This window comes from Mobula birostris, chromosome 2 (assembly GCF_030028105.1).
Source record: "Mobula birostris isolate sMobBir1 chromosome 2, sMobBir1.hap1, whole genome shotgun sequence".
Classification (NCBI taxonomy): domain Eukaryota; kingdom Metazoa; phylum Chordata; class Chondrichthyes; order Myliobatiformes; family Myliobatidae; genus Mobula; species Mobula birostris.
Window position 1 is genome coordinate 237,475,306 of NC_092371.1, and position 14,439 is coordinate 237,489,744.

Genomic DNA, 14,439 nt, shown 5'->3' on the forward strand with positions numbered 1-14,439 from the left:
GGCGGCACTGGGAGTTTACCGTCTGCGTGAGATGATGGGACGTTCGAGAGACTTTGAGACTATTACTGTTCCATGGTCTGTTCTTATCAAATTACGGTATTGCTTTGCACTGTTGTAACTATATGTTATAATTATGTGATTTTTGTTAGTTTTTAAGTTGGTTTGTCATGTGTTTTCATGATATCATTCTGGAAAAACATTTTTATCATTTCTTAATGCATGCATTACTAAATGACAATAAAAGGGGACTGCGTGTCCTCATAATCATAATCATATTAGTCATAAGACCATAAAACATTGGAGCTGAATTAGGGCATTCAGAAAATGAAGTCTGCTCCACTGTTCCATCTTGGCTGATTTATTATCTCTCTCAATCCCTTTCTCCTGCCTTCACCTTGTAACCTCTGTTGCCCTGACTAAACAAAAACCTATCAACCTCTGCTTTGAATATACCAAATGACTTGGTTTCCACAGCCATCTGTGGCAATGAATTCCACAGATTTGCCGCACTTTAACTAAAGAAATTCGTCCTCATCTAAATGGACATCCCTCCAGTCTGAGACTGTGCTCTCTGGTCCTCGACTTCCCCACTACAGGAAACATCCTCCCCACATCCACTCTATCTAGGCCTTTCAATGTTCGACAGATTTCAAAAAGATCTCCCCTTATTCTTCTAAAATCCTGCAAATGCAGGCACAGAGCAATCAAATGCTCCTCATACATTATGTTAACACTTTTGCTCCTGAAATCATTCTCATGAACTTCCTCTGAAACTCTCCAATGCCAGCACATCTTTTCTTACCCAAAACGGGTGACTGTACTCTGAGTGCATTCTGACTCCTCTCAAAATGAATGTTAACATTGGATTAGCCTTCCTTCCACTGATTCAGCCTGCAAGTTAACCTTTAGAGAAACCTGCATGAGGATTCTCAAGTCCCTTTGCACCTCTCATTTTTGAATTTTCTCCCCATTTAGAAAATAATTCAAGCAACACACACCAAATGCTACCGGAACTCAGCAAGCCAGGCAGCATCTATGGAAAAGAGTGAACTGTTGAAGTTTTGGGCTGAGATCCTCCTGCATTTTGTGTGCGTCTTGGATTTCCAGCATCTGCAGATATTTTCATATTAGGAAATAGTCCATGTCTTTATTCCTTCAACCAAAGTGCATGACCATACACTTCCGTCCACTATACTCCTTCTAGTATCTGGGTAAGAAGGAAAGGAGTTAACACTTCAGGTTGAAGATGCTTTGTCAGAACTAGGAAACAGGCAAAGCATTAGTTTTAAGTTGTGGAGAAAGGAAATATATCTGTTATTATCAGACTGCGCAATCCCAAATTTTATGAGACCATAAAATGTAGGAGCAGAATTAGCACATTTGGCCCATTGAGTCTGCTTTGCCACTTCAACACGGCTGACTCATTTTCCTCCCAGCTTGAATCTTCTCCCTTTTCCTTGTATCCCTTCATGCCCTGACCAATCAAGTACCTATCAATCTCTGCCTTAAATATGCAGTTACTATTACAAGAGAGAAGGTGCTCAAAATGCTGTAAGACCTAAAGGTACATAAATCACCTGGACCAGATGAACTGGACCCCAGGGTTCTGAAAGAGGTAGCATTAGAGATTGTGGTGGCATTAGAAATGATCTTTCAAAAATCATTGGACTCTGGCATGGTGCCAGAGGACTGGAAAATTGCAAATGTCACTATACTCTTTAAGAAAGGAGGAAGGCAGCAGAAAGGAAATTATAGACCAGTCAACCTGACCTCAGTGGTTGGAAAGATGTTAGAGAGTTAATTGTTAAGGATGAGGTGATGGAGTACTTGGTGATATAGGACAAGATGTTACAAAGTCAGCATTGTTTCCTTCAGGGAAAATCCTGCCTGACCAATCTGTCGGAATTCTTTGAGGAGATTACAAGTAGGATAGGTAAAGGGGATGTAGTAGATGTCGTATATTTGGACTTTCAGAAGCCCTTAGATAAGATGCCACACATGAGGATGCTTACCAAGTTAAGAGCCCATGGTATTACAGGAAAGTTACTAACATGGCTAGAGCATTGGCTGGTTGGTAGGAGGCAGTGAGTGGGAGTAAAAGGATCCTTTTCTGGTTGGCTGCCAGTAACTAGTGGTGTTCCGCAGGGAGCGCTGTTGGAACCGTTTCTTTTTATGCTGTATAACAATGATTTAGATGATGGGGTAGATGGCTTTGTTGTCAAGTTTACAGATGATACAGAGATTGGTGGAGGGGCAGATAGCATTGAAGAAACAGGTAGGATGCAGAAGGACTTAGACAGATTAGGGGAATGGGCACGAGAATGGCAAATTATATACAATATTGGAAAATGCATGGACCTTGGCAATTGTAGGGATGACTTACAGCGGAATGAAAAGCTTGAGCATATAGACATTAAGAAAGAGGATGTGCTGGAGCTTTAGGAAAGCATCAAGTTGGATAAGTCACTGGGACTGGATGAGATGTACCCCAGGCTACTGTGGGAGGTGAGGGAGGAGACTGCTGAGCCTCTGGCAATGATCTTAGCATCATCAATGGGGACAGGAGAAGTTCTGGAGGATTGGAGGGTTGGAAATGCTTTTCTCTTATTCAAGAAAGGGAGTAGAGACAGCCCAGGAAATTATAGACCAGTGTGTCTTACTTCAGTGGTTGGTAAGTCAGTGGAGAAGATACTGAGAGGCAGGATTTATAAACATTTGGCGAGGCATAAGATGATTAGGAATAGTCAGCATTGCTTTGTCAAAGGCAAGTTCTCCCTTACAAACCTGATTAAATATTTTGAGGATATGACCTAAACACATTGATGAAGGCAGAGCAGTAGATGTAGTGTATATGGATTTCAGCAAGGCATTTTATAAGGTACCCCATGTAAGGCTTATTGAGAAAGTAATGAGGCATGGAATCCAAGCGGACCTTGCTTTGAGGATCCAGAATTGGCTTGCCCACAGAAGACGAGTCATATTCTGCATGGAGGTCGGTGACCAGTGGTGTGCCTTAGGAATCTGTTTTGGGACCCCTTCTGTTTGTGATTTTTATAAATGACTTGGATGAGGAAGTGGAGGGGTGGGTTAGTAAATTTGCTGATGACACAAAGGTTGGGGGTGTTTGGATAGTGAGGAGGGTTGTCAGAGGTTACAGCGGGACATTCATAGGATGCAAAACTGGGCTGAGGAGTGGCAGATGGAGTTCAACCCAGATAAGTATGAGGTGGTTTATTTTGGTAGGTCAAATATGATGGCAGAATACAGTATTAATAGCAAGACTCTTGGCAGTGTGGAGGATCAGAGGGATTTTGGGGTCCGAGTTCATAGGACACTCAAAGCTGCTGCGCAGGTTGACTGTGTGATTAAGAAGGCATATGGTACATTGACCTTCATCAACCATGAGATTAAGTTCAAGAGCTGAGAGGTAATGGTACAGCTATATAGGACCCTGGTCAGACCCCACTTGGAGTACTGTGCTCAGTTCTGGTCACCTCATTACAGGAAGGATGTGGAAACTATAGAAAGGGTGCAGAGAAGATTTACAAGGATGTTGCCTGGATTGGGGAGCATGCCTTATGAGAATAGATTGAGTGAACTCAGCCTTTTCTCCTTGGAGCAACGGAGGATGAGAGTTGACCTGATAGAGGTGTATAAGATGATGAGAGGCATTGATCGTGTGGATCGCCAGAGGCTTTTTCCCAGGGCTGAAATGGCTAACAGAAGAGGGCACAGGTTTAGGGTGCTCAGAAATAGATACGGAGGAGATGTCAGGGGTAACTTTTTTACACAGAGAGTGGTGAATGTGTGGAATAGGCTGCTGGCGACAGTGGTGGAGGCAGATACGATAGGGTCTTTAAAGAGACTCCTGGATAGGTACATGGAGCTTAGAAAAATAGAGGGCTATGGGTAACCTTAGGTAATTTCTAAAGTAAGTACATGTTCGGCACAGCATTGTGGGCCGAAGGGCCTGTATTGTGCTGTAGGTTTTCTATGTTCTAAGTTCCATGTTCTATATTCAAAGTGTCATTGATTAATCTGTTCCCTACCTTACAATAGTTAATATTAATGCACTTTAATTTATTATTTATGTGTGATTCTTTTCTAGTTTTATCCTTACCTTCATAAGTTATTGTGTGTTATGTGTGATATATGCTTTGCACCCTTATTCAAAGGAACTTCTCATTTCTATATACATTACATATGTTATATACATGCATTTAGTTAAATGACAATAAACGACATGACTTGACTTAATTGGACATGTCTAGGCATCATCCCTGATGAAGATGGCGGAGTTTGTCACTGAAACCTTGGTTAAAATTGATACTCGTACCCAGCTGGAAGCCCGAGAAGAGTTTATTCATTAGGTTTCAATTAGTTCACCCCTTATTCTTCTGAATTCTAGTGAATACAGGCCCAGAGACATCAAACTCTCTTCATATGACAAGCCATTCAATCCTGGAATCTCTTTCATGGACCTCCTTTGAATGCTCTCTGGGGTCAGCACATCCTTTCTATGATAAGGGGTTCAAAGCTGCTCTCAAGACTCCAAGTGAGGCCTCACCAGTGCTTTATAAAGCCTCAACATCACATACATTTATGGGGGTCTCAAGTTGGAAATCAAGAGCAGCCGGTCGGGTCAGACATTTACAAAGTTTACATAAGACCCTGTAGAATTGAAACATGGGAGATATTTCTTCAATCAGAGGATGAGGTGCTGCTGGAGTACTCTACTCCAGATGGTAAATTGTTACTGATTGCTATAAAAACTGAGTAACGGTATCTGGCGAATATCACGGGATGTAGAAACAAGGCAGGAATATGGTGCAGAAGAATAGACATAATCTTTGTGAATGCTGAAACAGGCTTGAGAGACCAAATGCCCTATCTCTAGACCTCTTTTCATATGAAATACTCAGTAGATAGGTTTTATTTGTCACATGTACGAGGGGTGATTGATAAGTTTGTGGCCTAAGATAGAAGGCATCAATTTTAGAAAACCCAGCACATTTATTTTTCAACATAGTCCCCTCCTACATTTACACACTTAGTCCAGCGGTCGTGGAGCATACGGATCTTGGACCTCCAGAAAGTGTCCACAGCAGGGGTGATGGATAAGTTCGTGGCCAAGGTAGAAGGAAATAAGTTATACAGCAAACAACAGGAATTCTGCAGATGCTGGAAATTCAAGCAACACACATAAAAGTTGCTGGTGAACGCAGCAGGCCAGGCAGCATCTCTAGGAAGAGGTGAAGTAGACGTTTTTGCCGAGACCCTTCGTCAGGACTAACTGAAGGAAGAGTTATACAGCTCTTGTTACATACAAGTGCAGTTCAACTCCTTGAGTGAAAATGCAGAAAGTTAGAAGTTAATAGCTCATCTCCGTCTACCTTAGGCCACAAACTTATCAATCACCCCTCGTACATCAAAACATTGAAACATAACATGAAATATATTCCTAGGTCTTCAAAATTTCTGTAGTTCTGATTCCAATATATAAAAAGTGTTTATTTTTGCTGATGTAGTAGATAATGGATTGAGATTCTTAATCTCAAAACCAAATCAGTAAATAAATAACACCTGGAAACATTTATGGTTTTCTCTCCATCTTCATTTGTCAAATGAATTTGGAAATATTTAAATACAAGGTACATAGTTAATCAGATTATATGCAATATTGTGGAAAAGTTTTAGGCACATATGGATAGGTACGGTGCCTAAGACTTTTGCAAAGTACAGTATTTGTCAATGTGGAGCGGAGAGCAAGTTTGTTAATCTGACAGGAGCAAAGGATGCTGGGAATGGTGGAGCACCGTGGGAAGTGTGTGGGACAGGTGGCAGAGAAAGAGTGCTGGGGCAGGGGTGGGGGTGGCGAGGGCTCTGACACATCCAGCCCTGAGACGCCAGGTAAGATCATTTGATTCCGCACAATTGGTTTATTGATCACCACGGAATGTCTTTTCTGGTGCTTCCCACTCCCTCCCCTCTCCCTTCCCCTTTTCCCACCGATGATTCCCCTCTTCCTGTCCCCATTCCCACTCTCAGTCCACAATAGAGACCCATATCAGAATCAGGTTTATCATCACTCACATATGCCATGAAATTTTTTCCTTTTTATTGCAGCTCCAGTACAGTGCAATACATAAAATGACAACAGTACTGTGCAAAAGCCTTAGGCACACTGTGTATATATATGTACCTGGGACTTTTGCACAGTACTGTATATATCAAAATACAGTCATACAATGATTATTGTATTGCTTGGATGTTTCTTGTGACAACCAAGTCCAGCTCCTGGCCTTCACGTGTGGCTTTGCTACTATGCCCGGCAGAGTTGTTTCTACTGACTGGAGAAGGAGCAAGGGCAGGCTACCGGCACCTTAAAACCAATCACTTTGGTCAGTTGGGGCTCCTTAGCAGTTCTGGGCAGCTCATTTAGGAGAGAAAAACTCTGATCTCAAACCTCTGCTGCCTTGTGGCTATACCCACTCATTAGGAACCTCGAGGGAAAATCAGGTGCTGCAGTCCCTAAGGCAGGCCTACGTTGTTCCATGCTGACTAGCAACTCCACTGGTGCCTAGTAGTATCAGCCCCTGCCATTCCTTGGATTCATCAGCTGTGTGGAGATGGGGGGCCTGCGACACGGGCAACAGCTTGCTCTGCATCTTGCCGTGCCCTGGCTTGTGAGTCATGTAAATGGTTAGGCTGCAAAGTCCATGGCTGACCCAGACCAATGGAGGGCCTCAATACTACCTTTGAGGTTCATTTTCTTGCAGGCATTTACAGGAAAATAAATAAACACAATAGAATTTGTGAAAAAAAACTATACGTAATGTAGAATGACGAACGACCAGTGTGCAAAAGAATGCAGCCATCAAGTCTGAATACGTATACCATCAAGAACTTCAGCCACACTTGTGCAGGGAAGTTAAACTGCATGCACTCCTGTTATCCAAATGCCCTTAGGTCATTGTATTTTGCATGCCAAATGTCAATGGACACACTTCACTTACTGAAAGCACTGACACTTGGTGTTTCTCACTGTGACGATGATGTATTTTCATTTAACGTAAATTACTATGTACTGTCTTCAATTTACATTTACTTTGAAATTGTTAAATGATTTAATAGAAGTATCAATTAACCACTTTGCATCCCGAAGTACATCACTGACCTTTTCCAATGTCATCCATGGCATTTATGTAATCTTAGCAACAATGTTTTTTATAGCCTAAATATTAAATAAAAATGGTTTAATTAAAAGGCACTTGTATTTGTAAATCTACCGTATAGCACCGAGATTTGCACCTAAGTGGTCAGATAACTGGCTTTACAATCCTGGATAAAAAGTTAATATTACACTGGATACACGAGAGATCCCTTCAGCTCTTCTTTAAAATGGTGCCAAGAGATCTTTTACTATCACCTGAAAGAGCCTCATGAAAAGGTCAGCTGCTCTAAAGAGCACTGTACCCCTTCAGTCTAATAAATCAACTCTAACCAATCTGTTGCTAGGGAACTTATCTTACTGAAGATGCCCCCTTCTTTTCATTCACTGTACAATGCATAACTGCAGAGCAAATACCTGTGATTGTTTTATCCTAATCTCCCAATGTCGACACTTTTATTGATCAATAAACCTTACAGATTATTATGCTGCACACTTTAAACTGATACTGCTTGCATATTTCCTTTTGAAGAAGTCCGCAAAAAAGAATATGTCACAACCGAAAGAGAAGCTGTTTCAAATGAAAATAAACTTTTAGAGATTAAAGATTAATTTTACTTGTCACATGTACATTGAAACACAGAAATGTAAAGTGAAATGTATTATTTTTTAATTCACAACCTACACCTTCTGAAGATGTGCTGGGGGCAGCCTGCAAGTGTCCCCATGCTTGTGCATCAACATAGTATGCCCCCAATTTACTCTTCCTAGCCAGAAGGTCTTTAGAATGTGGGAGGAAACCAGAGCACCTGGAGGAGATGCATGTATTCTCAGGGAGAACATACAAACTCCTTAGAGACAGCGGTGGGAATTGAGTCCTGATCGCTGATTGCTGGCACTATTAAGCTTTGTGCTAACCACTACACTACCATGCCTCCATGCAGAGGCTGGAAATCTGAAATAAACAAACAAAAAAGTGTTGGAAATACTAGGCAAATCAGACAGAATTTATTGGGGATCCTTCATCAGAGCACAGAGAAGTTAAAAATGAAACATGTTTTAGGATGTATAGAAGGGAGAGAGTTTAGTTACTTATTTATTAATAATGGAACAGGCCCTTCCAGCTCTCCAACCCACCGATCACGGCCAGAACATGCAGGCTCCGTACTGATGGTGCAGGAATTGAATCAGGTCTCTGGTACTGTAAAGCATTGTGCTAACCATGATGCTGCCGTGCCAGTTTGGAAGAACAGAAGTCATAACCATAGTAGAATGGATACCAAGAGAGAAACTGATGACGTCGTGGTGGGTATTGGTCAAGAGACAGAGGTGTAGGCTTGTTAATTGCAGTAGATCTGCCTGGAGGAGGTAAATAAAAATACAAAAGACAGGAAAGGACAACACTGCAACTATGACAGAGCTCAAACTAAGATGACAATAGTCACAATTTTATGGAATACAGAGCATGCTCATAGGGGTATAATGGTTTCCTCCTGCCCCACTTTCCTTGTCTTTCATTCTTACTTTTCTGATTTTTTGGTGTCACAGAAAAAGACCTTTGGTTTACGGAATTTCTATTCTGTCTCTTCCCTTTGACCTGCACTGGACCATAGTCCTCCATACCCCTCCCATCCATGTACCTGTCCAAATTTCTCTTAGACATTATAATCAAACCCACATCCACCACTTCTGCTGGCAGCTTGTTACACACTCTCACCACAATTCAAGTGAAGAAGATACTCCTCAGGTTCCTTGTAAATATTTTACCTTTCACCTTTAACCTATGACGTGATCTCACACTTTCCCACTTGGAGCCAAAGTGTGGGAAATAATCAGACTACAGTACTGTGCAGAAGTTTTAGACAATCTAGATCTTTTTGTATGGTTTCAGATGGTATGGCCTCCACTGAGCCCTGATCTCAATGTCATCCAGACTATCTCTGATTACCTGCAGAGACAGAAGCAAGCAAGACAGCCAAAGTCTGCAGAAGAACTGTGGCAAGTTCTCCAAGATGCTTGGAACAACCTACCAGCCAATTTTCTTATAAAACTGCATAGCAGTGTATCTAAGAGAATTGATGCAGTTTTGAAGGCAAAGGGAAGCAAGCGAGGCAGCCAAAGCCTGCAGAGGAGTTGTGACAAGTCCTCCAAGATGCTTGGAACAGCCTACCAGCTGAATTTCTTATAAAACTGCACAACAGTGTGCCTAAGAGAATTGGTGCAGTTTTAAAAGCAAAGGGTGGTCACACCAAATATTAATTTGATTTAGTTTTTTACTAATTACTATTCTTTGTAGTAAATTTTCTGTTATTTAGAAACTTTACATTTTATTATTTTTGAAAGGGTCTTCTTTTCACAGAATGTTTTTACATGGGCCTAAGATTTTTGAACATAACAGAGTTATGTCCTTTTATAACTCTGACTTCTATCTACATAACTTGCTGAACCTCACAACTTAATTTCATCTGTAAGCTCTCACATATAGCCTTCTGCTCCTTCATCTATGTTACTGTTTCATGTGGTAATAACTAGAGGCCATAGATCCCAGGAGAACACCAACTGTCAAATCGAGTTCCTACTCTCTATCTCCAGCCACCCAACCAATTATCAACCCATGTCATAAGGTTATTCCAAATCCTGTGCTCTTTCATTTTTGTTGATAATCTCCTGTGTAGAATTGTATAAAATGTCTTCTGAAATTTAACAAAGAGAATTTCCGCAGGTTCTGCCCTATCTATCATAGCAGTGATCAGCAGAAAAAAAAATTCAGTGGGGTCATTCATGCATGACCTGCCCTTCACAAATCTGCACTGCCTCTCTTTTATCAGTCCAAGTACTCGGTATCTCTGTCCCTGGTGATATACTCGAGCACCTGCCCAAAATTGATGTCAAATAGACAGCTACGTTGTTAATTGGTTTCTTCCTGACCCACTTGAACAACAGAGGGGGGGATTTGCAATATTCCAGTCTAACGTCAAAACCCCAAATTGATGAATGTTGAAAAATTAAGATCAACATACAGTACTGTGCACAAGGCACATATATAAATGGGGTAGTGGTTAGCACAATGCTTTACAGAACCAGCAGCCTGCTGTTGCTGCCTATAAGGAGTTTGTACGTTCTCACCATGGCTGCTGGGGTTTCCTCCGGGTGCTCAGGTTTCTTTCCACAGTCCAAAGACGTAACTTTTCGTTGGTTAATTGGTCATTGTAAATAGTCCAGTGATTAGGCTAGGATTAAATCAAGGGTTATTGGCCAGAAGGTCCTATTCCACGCGGTATCTCAATAAATAAACATATATACATACATAGCTAGGATGCCTAAGACTTCTGCACAGTACTGTATTTGTCAATGTGGAGTGGAGAGCGAGCTTGTAAATCTAACAAGAACAGAAGATTTTGGGAATGGCGAGGGTGGAATGCCATGGGAAAGGTGTGGGACAATTGGCAGAGAAGGAGTGCCAGGGATGGCGGGGAGGGTGGCGTGCATGCAGACACATCCAGCCCTGAGATACCAGGCAAAGTCATTTGATTCCAAACAATTGGTTTATTGATCATTACAGAGTGTCTCTCACTTGCTTCCTGCTCCATCCCCTCTCAATTCACCCTTTCCCAACCATTACTCCCCTCCTCCTGTCCTCTTCCCACTCTCAGTCCACAATAGAGACCCATATCAGAATCAGGTTTATCACCACTCACATATGTCATGGAGTTTGTTTTTTTTGCGGCAGCAGTACAGTGCAATACATAAAATTACTACAGTACTGTGCAAAAGTCTTAGGCACCCTAGCTATGTACTGTATTTGTGTTTAAGAATTTTGCACAGTATTGCACCTGGTGTGCTTGTCAGGACTATATTTGGAAAATTGTAGAAGTGTTTCCCTGAGATTTAGTGGTTATTTATGTAACTGGGTGACCGTCGAATCTTATTCATTATCATTAAAAGTGTACCTAGGCATCCTTCCGGTTAATGCTAGAATAGTTGTCTGTGCCTTTAAGTGGAGACTGTGGTGTCATGACGCACGCGGGGGATAGTGGGGAGACCATTTTGTTTTCTGCTGAAGAAGCTGGTGGGGCTTTGGAATTGAGTTCCTCCCAGAGATTCTGGGCATGGTGAGGAAAGGTGAGCATTAATTGACGATATCCATGTGAATTCATTTATGCTTGTTGGTGAATCAAGAATATCTGTAATTTGACATGCTTTACATGTGGATGCTTTAGATTTTCACGAGTGAGGGCATCAGCGCTGGATAGCGTGGCTTGTGAAAAGTCCCTCACCGGCCAAGTAGGTCAGTCTTCCTGTAATTTAACTACCAGACAATATCCTGTAAAAGTTGTGCCAAAGTTTACCTTTAGTCTAACTACTGTATCATGACTGATTGTGCATGTAACAGCATAACGCAAATGTGTACTCCCTGTTCGGAAGTTCAGCACGTGTGTACTAAAAAGTAGTAGACGTCTTAGCTGAGATGTATTCGCTTACATTTTCGCTGCTATGTATAAGATACAGGGTTGGGGGGGGATTATAATGTTATTTGTATTGTGTTTCTTCAGAATTGTCATTACCATATTAGTTCTGTATTAGTTCTGAGCGGCTTGCTTTATGTATTTTTATACTGCATATGCAATTTGCCACTACGCAAGGGTGTGGAACAAAAGTTAAACTGAGATTGTAATGGCAAGAACTGGTTGTAAATTCGTTTGTTTTGTTTTGAGACCCTCTTCTGGCATGTAAACATCTAAAACAGATGAAGGAATTCAAACCCAAAAAAATATTTGTTGTCCTGAGTGCGTACTTTTCCCCAGGCTACAAAATTTATTTACAATAAGATGTGCACAAGGACCAGGAAAGATCCAAAGTTGGATCCAAATCTATATTGACAGCCTTCTCCAAACAAAATTCCACAGAGATGCAACTGCAGTCCATCAGTCTTTGAATGATGGCCTGTTGGTTAAATAGCTCCCGTCAAGGTTTATACTTTGAGAAGTTACCTGAAGGCAACCAGTCCAATGAATTAGTGAACATTGCAAAACTAAGAGCAACAACACTCGCAAAATGCTGGAGGAACTCAGAAGGCCAGTCAGCATCAATGGAAAAGAGTAAACAGTTGATGTTTCAGGCCGCGATCCTTCATCAGGATGAAGGTTCTCGGTCCGAAATGGCAACTATTTACTCCTTTGCCTAGATGCTGTCTGGCCTGCTGAGTTCCTCCAGCACTTTGTGTGTGTTGTTTAGATTTCTGGCATCTGCAGATTTTCTCTTGTATGGAAGAGCAACAATATATCTGATCTGCTTGACAGGATATTAGGAAACTCCAGCTGCATTCCCCTGAGATTTTGTAGTCATTTATTTAAGACGATTAATTCTTAGTCACTAGAAGCCTAACTAGTTTCATAGAGTCATAGAGAACTTTAGCATAGTAACAGAACCTTTGGCCTATTTATACTAATTAGATCCATCATATTGCACCTAGACCCTACCCCTCCCATCCATGTACCTATTAAAAATTTCTCTTAAATATTGTAATCAATCCTGCATCCAGCACTACCACTCGCAGCTCGTTCCACACTCTCACCACCCTCAAAATCAGGGGTTACATAGAAATATAGAAAACCTACAGCACAACACAGGCCCTTTGGCCCACAAAGTTGTGCTGAACATGTCCTTACCTTAGAAATTACTAGGCTTACTCATAGCCCTCTATTTTTCTAAGCTCCATGTACCTATCCAAAAGTCTCTTAAAAGACCCTATCATATCCGCCTCCACCACCGTTGCCGGCAGCCCATTCCACGCACTCACCACTCTCTGCGTAAAAAGCTTACCCCTGACATGTCCTTTGTACTTACTCCCTAAATCTGTGCTCTCTTGTGGCAACCATTTCAGCCCTGGGAAAAAGCCTCTGACTAGCCACACAATCAATGCCTCTCATCATCTTATACACCTCTATCAGGTCACCTCTCGTCCTCCATCGCTGCAAGGAGAAAAGGGCGGGTTCACTCAACCTCTTTTCATAAGGCACGCTCCCCAATCCAGGCAACATCCTTGTAAATCTCCTCTGCACCCTTTCTATGGCTTCCACATACTTCCTGTAGTGAGGTGACCAGAACTGAGCACAGTACTCCAATTGGGGTCTGACCAGGGTCCTATATAGTTGCAACATTACCTCTCGGCTCCTAAATTCAATTCCACGATTGATGAAGGCCAATACACCGTATGCTTTCTTAACCACAGAGTCAACCTGCGCAGCTGCTTTGAGCGTCCTATAGACTCAGACCCCAAGATCCCTCTGATCCTCCACACTGCTAAGAGTCTTACCAGTAATATTATATTCTGCCATCGTATTTCACCTACCAAAATGAACCACTTCACGCTTATCTGGGTTGAACTCCATCTGCCACTTCTCAGCCCAGTTTTGCATCCTATCAATCTCCTGCTGTCACCTCTGGCAGCCCTCCACACTATCCACAACACCCCCAACCTTTGTGTCATCAGCAAACTCACTAACCCATCCCTCCACATCCTTGTCCAGGTCATTTATAAAAGTCTTTTTTGTGCCATGGACCAATACTATTAAGCAAGAGGTCCATGGACCCCAGGTTGAGAACTCCTGCAAATGAAGAAATTCCCTATTTCACCCTTAGCCCATGACCTCTAGTTCTAGTCTCACCCAACCTCAGTCGAAAAGCCTGCTTGCATTTACCCTATCTGTAGTATTCATAATTTTAAGTACATCTATCAAATCTCCCCTCATTCCCCCATGCTCCAGGGAATAACATCCTAACCTGTTGAACTGTTCCCTATGGATCAGGTAGGTCCTTCAAGTCCTGGCAAAATCCTCGTAAGTTTTCTCTATACTCTTTTAAAGTTATTAATATTGTTAATGGTTACTTTGGATAAGAGTCAAATCTATTAACTTTGAATTTGATTTCTTGCAAAGTAGTGCTTCGGGTACAAGCGGCATGTTGTGTGCATTTCTGGCTGCTGCGCTCTCGGAAGTACACAATTGCTCTGGAGAGGGTGCAAACAAGGTTCACCGGGATGTCGTCTGGGATGGACTGTTTTTATTATGAGGAGAACCAGAGAGAGGAGGCAGAGGGAGAGCCAAATCGGGGAGTACAAAATTATAAGTAGCACAGATAGAGTAAGAAGAAAATTACCCCCCATGGTAAAACCAGAGGATGTAGTTTTAAGGTGCAGAGTAAGAGTGGAGATCTGAGGAAGATTTATTTTCTTCTAGAAGATGGTTGGTCTGTGAAGGTGGTGGAGA